This window comes from Cavia porcellus, unplaced genomic scaffold, assembly GCF_034190915.1.
Source record: "Cavia porcellus strain 051 isolate PalLab524CR breed Dunkin Hartley unplaced genomic scaffold, mCavPor4.1 scaffold_2, whole genome shotgun sequence".
NCBI lineage: Eukaryota > Metazoa > Chordata > Mammalia > Rodentia > Caviidae > Cavia > Cavia porcellus.
In genome coordinates, this window is record NW_026947485.1 from 136,711,049 (window position 1) to 136,719,341 (window position 8,293).

General features: G+C 37.5%; 1 pseudogene; it reads left to right on the forward strand.

The window, feature by feature from the left end:
* Window positions 1-8,014, forward strand: part of LOC101787156 (olfactory receptor 5A2-like) — a 28,597-nt pseudogene extending 20,583 nt beyond the window's left edge.
* Window positions 8,015-8,293: the final 279 nt, after the last annotated feature.

The window sequence follows — 8,293 nt, forward strand, 5'->3', positions numbered from 1 at the left end:
CTTTTCTCTTCTTACTTTTCTGCATAAGCACTCTCCTATATACTTCTTTTTATTCTTCAATTTTGGGAGACAGAGAACTCAGGTTTATATAAAAATAGTAACATAATTTGTTTCATGTGCATTTATAGAAATTTTTGTTTTGCCTGTTTATTTCCTCCTGAATTCCAAGTTAAAACTCTACTCTTATGTTAGGGGATGTATACTCTTTTGTTCAGAGCAAGATCTTATCACTTTGCTTTGTGAACGCAGAAATACTGCCCTGTGTTAGTGTCATGAGCAACTGCATTATGATCAGGGAATTCCTTCTGATGGACATTCCAAGTTCTAGATAGCTCCAAGTATTGCAAGGTCTGTTTTTCTTAGTGATTTAAATGGGATCCTTAGCTGGAAACCTTGTTACCATAGCAGTCATAATAGCAAACCAGTGTCTTCACTCTCTAATGTACTTTTTTATAAGTAATTTGTCCCTCATAAGCCTCTGCAGCATCTCAGTTATTGTTACCAAATCATTGATTAATTCCCGTACAGGTAGCAACTCCATTTCACTCAAAGACTATACCACTCAAGTTTTCCTATATATATTTCTTGCATTTGCAGGGCTTGCTCTCCTGGTGGTCATGTCCTATGACCACTATGTGGCCATTTGCCAGCCTTTGCACTACAGCCTCATCTTCATCCCATGTCTGTGCACACAAGTAGTGGGGGGCTCCTGGGCCAGTGACCTGTCTACTCTGCGATACACACAGTGACCATGTTCAGGCTTCCCTTCACAAAGTCCAGTGTGATCCATCAATATTTCTGTGATGTGTCTCAAATTTTGAGGATATTATCTTCAGATGTCCAGTTTGCTGAATCTGTGGTCCTTATGTTAAGTGTTTGTGTTATCTTTGCATGTTTTGTCTTTTTGTTTATGACATATATCAACATATTTTCAACGGTTTTTAAGATGCGTTTTGTAGAAGCCCACCACAAAGCCATATCAACCTCTGTCCCTCAATTGGCTGTTCTTCTTCTATTTTTAATATCTAGGTTGGCTGTTGCCCTAGACCCCATCTCAAATGAAGGATCTCTGAAAAATCTTCTAACAGCCATGTTCTATACAATGGTTCTGCCATTCATAAACCTTGTTATTTACAGTCTGCGGAAAAGAGAGATCACTTCTGCTTTAGAAGATGTGTTTAAATGACATTTTCAATTGTGAGTAGAAAATTTCTTAATAAATAATACTTGACAGGAAAATAGTTTGATAGAATTTTAAAGTATATTGATAAAAGTTTTACATTTGAATAGATCCCTGTAAATTATCTGGTGAGTTAGTGAATATATTTTTGTCTGCCAAGTGACTGTGAGCTAACAATTTTACTGTTTTACTTAAAATTACTGTTGCGTATTTCATACTTAAAATATTGCAAGACAGGCCTCTATTCTAAAATGCTCTGGAAAATGTCTGAATGCTGTGAGTTAAACAAAGAAAGGTATCAGATGAAGCTCCTGCCATATGTGTCAGCACCATCTCCAGTGCCTACCCAATTGAGAGGATTTAGGGAAAACTACATTCCCAGGCCAAGGGTGCTTGAAACACTCTTAAATATGTTCAATAAGTAAGCAAAAGTGAATAAAGCATCAGATTTTGCATTTATATGAATTAAAATAGCTAAATGAGATCCTGAATCATGTCAACTGAACCTGAATGTCCACACTACACCCGTGGGTACAGTGACTCCTAGTCCCAATTTAAAGCACCTGTGGTTTATACTGCTCTGTTAAATGTCACTATGGTGTCGTGTTAATGTGGGTTTCATCTGAGTGCATCTGTGCATGCATGCAGCACACATTAGGTCCTCTCAGTCTGCTACCACTCCTGTTCTTTGGCTACCATCAGTGCATCCTTTTCTCTAAATGTCACTTCTGCCTTCATTCCGCTTTTACAGTTTTTATTTATTTATTTTTTAGATTTCACGTAATAAGAGTAAACATGTGATATTTGACTTTATAAATCTGGCTTATTTCACTTTATGTGATGACCTCCAATCTCATCCATTCTATTGAAAATTACAAGATTTCACCCTTTTTTGTGTGAATAATATTTTGATATGTATCATGTATATCACATTTTCTTTGCCCATCCATCTGTGGATTGACACCTGCACTGTTTGCCAAGTTTATCTACTGTGATTTGTGCTATTGCTATATAGCTAGAGTATGCTCTCTTTGGTTCTTTAAGAAAGTGTACCAAGGAATGGCAGACCTAAGCCAAACAGGACTCTATTTGTATAACTTGGAAGAAACTCCACAAGGATTTCCATAATGGTTGTGGTAATTTACACACTCAACAATACAGGAGTTCCATTACCACCACATCCTGGCTGGCACTTATTAATATCACTTTGTTTTGCTTTTACGTGGTCCCTTTACTGAGATGCTTTCACACTGGACTGTTGAGCTGCATTGGCCTGGTGCCTGCAGATGTTAATTATGGTATCGCAGGCTTATAGGCCATTTGTAATTTTTTCTTTAGGGAATGAATATTCAGTCACTTATTTATTGTACTATGTCCTTGTTTATTTCCTTATTTATTGCACTGTCTGCCTTTCCTTGGAACAACCTCATGTGCTTTTGTGTCTTCTTAAAATATGGGAATGTGACACTTTTATTAGGACTTTGTGTATGGCCATGATTTGAAGTACGTTCCTAATGGTTTCTAGCACTTTCAAAATTTCAGGCCTTACTGTTTTGGTCTAATCTGATTAGACTTTTGTATAAGGTGAGAGATAGGGATTTAGTCTGAAGCATATGTGCACAGAAAACCATTTGCAGTGTTTTTTCAGTGTAAATTTATTGGCCACGTTTTAAAGCACCAGATGACTCTAGTGGTGTGTTTGTTTCTGTGTGCTTATTCCATTTGCCATTAATTTTTTTTTTCATGCCAGTACCATACTGCTCTTGTTACTGTATCTTAGTAGTGCATTTTAAGGTCAGTTTTCAAGACAACTATAAAACTCCACTTTTGCCCACTATTACCCTCATTGTTTAAGTGTTTTTGGTCTTCTTTGAGTCTATGTGAATTTTAGAATTTGTCCTAACTCTATGAAGAACATTATTGATATGTAATGCATATTTCATTGAACCTTAGACTGCTTTTGTAACAGCATTTTAATAATACCAATACAGTTGATATTATTTCAACTTATTCATGAACATGGAATTTACTTCATACTCCACTTTCTTTGTCAGTTTTCTGCAATTTGCGTTGTACAAGTATTTCATCTCCTGGATTAAAGTCATTCATATCCTTTAGAGCTACTGTGAATGGAGTTTTCTTCAATAGCTTTAATGTTGTTGTATAGAACAGTTACTGATTTTAATCCACAGTCCCTGGACCATGTCACTTTGCTAAATGTCTCACATCTAAATCTTCTTGAGTCATTTTCATGGTCTTCAAAGTAGAGGAGCCAATCCTCTTCAAATAGTGATAATTTGATTTCCTATTTTACTATTTGAATCTCCTTTGCTTTTCCTCCTAGCTAGTCACTCGCTGCTCTGTACACCTGTGTCTCCCTCATTTTAGACAAAAAGCTTCCATTATCTCCCAGCCAGTATGACGAGACCTGCTGCCTCTTTCTGTGCATCCTTCACTAGTGTGATGGGATTACTCTTTGATATTTTCTGTTTATATATAGACTCTTTTCCTCACTTATACTACATGCACTCTACCACCCAGGGGCAGGTGTAACACTCACCATCTGTGTGCCCTCCTCTTGCACAGGCTCAGGATGTTTAAAAAGTGAGAACACTGGCTCCCTGCTGAATCACTTAGGTGAACTTCTAAACTCTCAAACTGACACAATTTATCAACCATTACAACATCCAAAGGCCATAAACAGTCTTGATAGAGCATATCCTTTACACTTTAGGATGTAGAACTACTGAATTACATGGTCAAGCTTCTAAGCTTCTTAAATTGGTGAAATGAACCAGTCACAACAATCCACTCCTTGTCAACTTGGGAACCAGACACATTTCTTTAAATGGGTCTCCAGATGTAAAGACAGGCTTATTCATATCATTTCATACCTTCAATGCTATAACACATGCTTAACAATCCTCAACCAGCATTAAATCTATCAACATTGTATTACATTATAAAGTAACATTCTTATCCTTGCTTCCCAAGGCTTGATATACATCCCTGTATGCAAAAGATATTTGGTCTATCTATGAGTTGCCATAGTCCTGACAGTTTCAGTGGCTGAAAATTCCATCCCAATTTTCCACTGAGATGTAAGGTAAACTCTTAGCCACAAGCCCATGTGCAAATTAAAAGTTAAACACATCCAACATTTAATAGAATAAGATAAACATTTGATTCCAAATGTTACAAACAGGAGAATACAAAGGACTGCAACCAGAAAGACGGTGTACACCTGTAATCCCAGGATTCTACGGTTACCACTGTAAATTTGAAGCCAGCCTGGGCTACAATGTGAGTTCAAGAGCAGCCTGAACTTCATAGTGAAACCTGTGTGAGAACAACAAAAAACAAAACAAAGCAAAACAAAACAAACACCAAGGCAAGTCCAAAATACAGTAGGGAAATCATTAAGTCCTGTATTTTAATATGCAGCATTTGAGACAATTTGTGGCTAATTGTGAGCTCCAAAGAACTACAGTGGTTCCGCCTCTATGGCATTCCTGTGGTAGGAGCGCCCATGTCTTCTGTCTTGGGCCTTCTCTTTTCCCTCTTTGCAGGTTTCTTCAGAGGATCCAAGTTCCCAGCTTTTCAAAACTTCTGGGTACTGTACTCCACTACACCTTTGGCTACACCCTCACATCTTCCCATACTGAGCTTTCAGGTGCACTGAAATTGGAGTGGAAGTATTCTTAAACCTGCAGCTCTTACATTCTGCATGCACTTAACTCAGAGCTATATGGACAATGCCAAGGTGCTACTAGCTGGAGATGTAGATAAACTGTACTCTCTCTTAGTGCAAGGAGTTGATGCCAAGATCACCAAAAGTCTGAATCCAATTTTGAGGAACAAAATTTTTTTATACATCCACCATTCCAGAATATGATGCTCCTTAGCTTTTTTTCAGTCTTTCAGTCTTTTGCAATTTTGAGTCTACAAAGGGTGGAGGCTTGCTGCATCTGGTGGTGCACTCAAGCCATCATTTTTATTCTCCTGTACCTTTTCAATGATCAAGATTTCCTTAGCTTTATCCTTATAGTCCACAGCTTTACTGGAGCTACCATTCTGGCCAAACACAACATTTTAAATCATTTTGATGTGCTCTGTGCTGCTATTAATTCTCAACATAAATCTGGCTGAAAACTCCCAACAATAGTAGCACCACTGCCTCAATATACAACTGCTTTGAAATTGCCTTTAAAAGATTAGTTAGTCATCCACCTTTAATCTCATCCTCAGGAAAAGTCTCTGGGCATGAAAAAATGCCAACAGACCTTTTACTGAGCCATGGTGCAGATCATCTGGAGTCTACCAGCCAATGCAGTCTTTCTTCCCAGAAGAAACCTCCTGAGCCTGGTATTTCCTGGCAGGATTTCAATCAGAATCTCCCTCATAGAATAGCCTAAGATGTACCAAAAATACTCTTTGAGACGACATCTCCAAACCTTTACAAACATTTCCCAAAAGCCATTCCCAAAGGCTCTTGAACAACACGGTCAGGCATAGTCACGGCAATGGCCTCACTCTGAGAAGTAAATTTTGTACTAATTACTTTTCTCTCATTACTGAGATGAAATAACTGATGTCCTAAATTAAGGAAACATTTATTTAACTTCATTTGTGATGACATCTGTGCATCTGTGATTTGTCAGTCATTGAGATAGGCCACTCAAGATATTTTGATTCTCCAATGCCTTGATTCTCAAATACACAATTTTCTTGGACTGAAATTCAGTGATTCTACAAAGGAGAGTCAACTAAAAATTAACTTGCACATTTAAGACCAATATTGACACAGTGGAGAGACAATTTATAGGTTGAGAGAAGTTATTTGCAAGTTATGTCTTTTCTGAGCATTTTACTGAATACCAAATGTATTTGTGAACAATAATTTGATTCTGAATTCGAATATGAAAATCTAGAATCTCGCAGCAACTCAAAAACAGCTAACAGCAAAACAACAAATAATCGTAACAGGATAAACAAGTGAACAACCACACCTCAAAAGAAAAAAAAAAGGACAAAATATATGCAAAACTTTCAAAATTGCTAATTTTCAAGAAACAATCATAAAAATCACAATGACCTATCATGCATGATATCATGGCTGATCAAAAAGATAAAACTAAATGCTATGAGGGTATAGAAAACACTCAAGAAATTTGGAAAATATGTAAATTACTACAGGAGTTATGTAAAAGAAAATGTCTCTTTAAAAATAAAATGTAACTCTGTTATCCAACAATTGCACTACTGGATATTAGTGTAAATAAAATTAACATGGTAAAAAAGTCTACATTCCTATTTTAATACTGTGTATTCAAAATAGGAGATGGAACTGATCTAAATGTCCATCAAATAATAAGTGAATAAAGAGAAAATGATATATAAGATATGATAACAAACACAGTGATTGCTTAAATTACAAAATTGTTATGGGAAAGATACATTGCTTTGGGGTTCCCTCAAAATTCTCCTTCTTTCTTTGAAAATGTATCCCAATATTCTAACTTGTTTTGTAGCAGGTGCATAGGAACTCCTTCCTTCTTGTCTTTTGTTATGCTTTCATAAACACATCAATGGCAATGGGTAAGTTCAAATGCTTAATTTTCTTGATCATTTTGAACTTTTCAGAGAGTAGGTGAGTTTAGAACAAACTATAATGTTTCCTATTTTTCTTTCTTTCTTTTTCTTTTTTGTTTGTTTGTTTCCTTCTTCCTTCTTTTTCTTATTCTTTCTTTCTTTGCTTTCCATTTTGTCCTTTGTCTTTTTGGGTCAGGGCCCTGCCATGTAATTGAAGGTGGTCTTAAAGTAAGTAGCCTTGGCTGGCATGGGACTTACTATTTTGGGATCAGAGGCATGCACCACCACACCCAGCAGCAATGCAAAAGAGTGGTACCCACCGTGCAACAAGAGATGAAGAGGCGCCCAGTTCTGACAAAGCTGCCATAGGAGCCTACAAGAAAGAATTCACTGGAATCATAAATGCAGAAAGATTCATCATTCAGCAAGTGTTCAAACAAGATGAAATAAGACTTTTTTAAGAAAAGATGCGAAGGAGAACCTATATTACACAGAAGAAAAAGATACTGCTAGAACAAAAGCCCAAGAAGGACAGATTGACACTTGTTCTATGTGAATACAAGTGATGATCTGAAAATTAAGGAAGTACTGGTACACCACTCCAAGACATTTTGTGCACACAAGAAACAGAATGTGCACAAGGCCAGACAGCCTGTCATATGGAGGACCAATATGAAATCTTGGATCACAGATAATTGTTAATGGAATGCCTGCACCAGGTATTTGCACCTACCAACAGGAAATATCTTTTTGACAACCATGCCACAGCACACCATGCAGCCTTGATTGATAGTAGGAATGCTAAGTATTACTCCATAAAGGTCTAGTTCTTCCCCCAAAGTGACACCTCTTACACAGCCAAGAACCAACAAATATTCTGCAACCCTAAAATGTTGTACTGAAAGTTGCTGCTTACCAGGAGTTTTAATGTCACTTGAGGGATGTCCCACAATTTGAAAGTTCTACAAGAAAACTTTCAGTGTCCTCCACTCCATCAATGTCATTGGCAAATCCTGGGAAGATGTCGTGTACCTGAATTTAAACTCAACCTTCAGGAAACTGTGGCAAGAGTGTGTCACTGAACATGACTTTGAAGGGTGTGACTCATAGGTAGAAGAGGAGCTTATGTCCATGAGTAAGAGTGTCAGTCAGGATGTTGATGGTGCAAACACAGAAGAGCTTGCTGAGGACCATGAGGAGGCAATGACAGCAGAAGAACTCATTGAGCTCCAGAGTATGTGACAGAAGAAGCTTGTGGATGAGCATCCCCTGAGGACAGGGAAGATAGCAATGTCATAAAACCCATTGTGGAAAATGGAGTGGGTGCCAAGGATGCTTAGAGAAGCACTGCCCAACATAACTGTAGTGATCAGTGTTGACTCTGCTGAATGACACCAAGGTCTTTAATTTCTGAAAGGTTATGGAGATCAAGACAAAACAATGACATTATAAAGAGTTTTCATCAAAATTGACCTTGGCTAAGGGACAAAGAAGAGAGGAGACCCTGATGAATATCTCTCC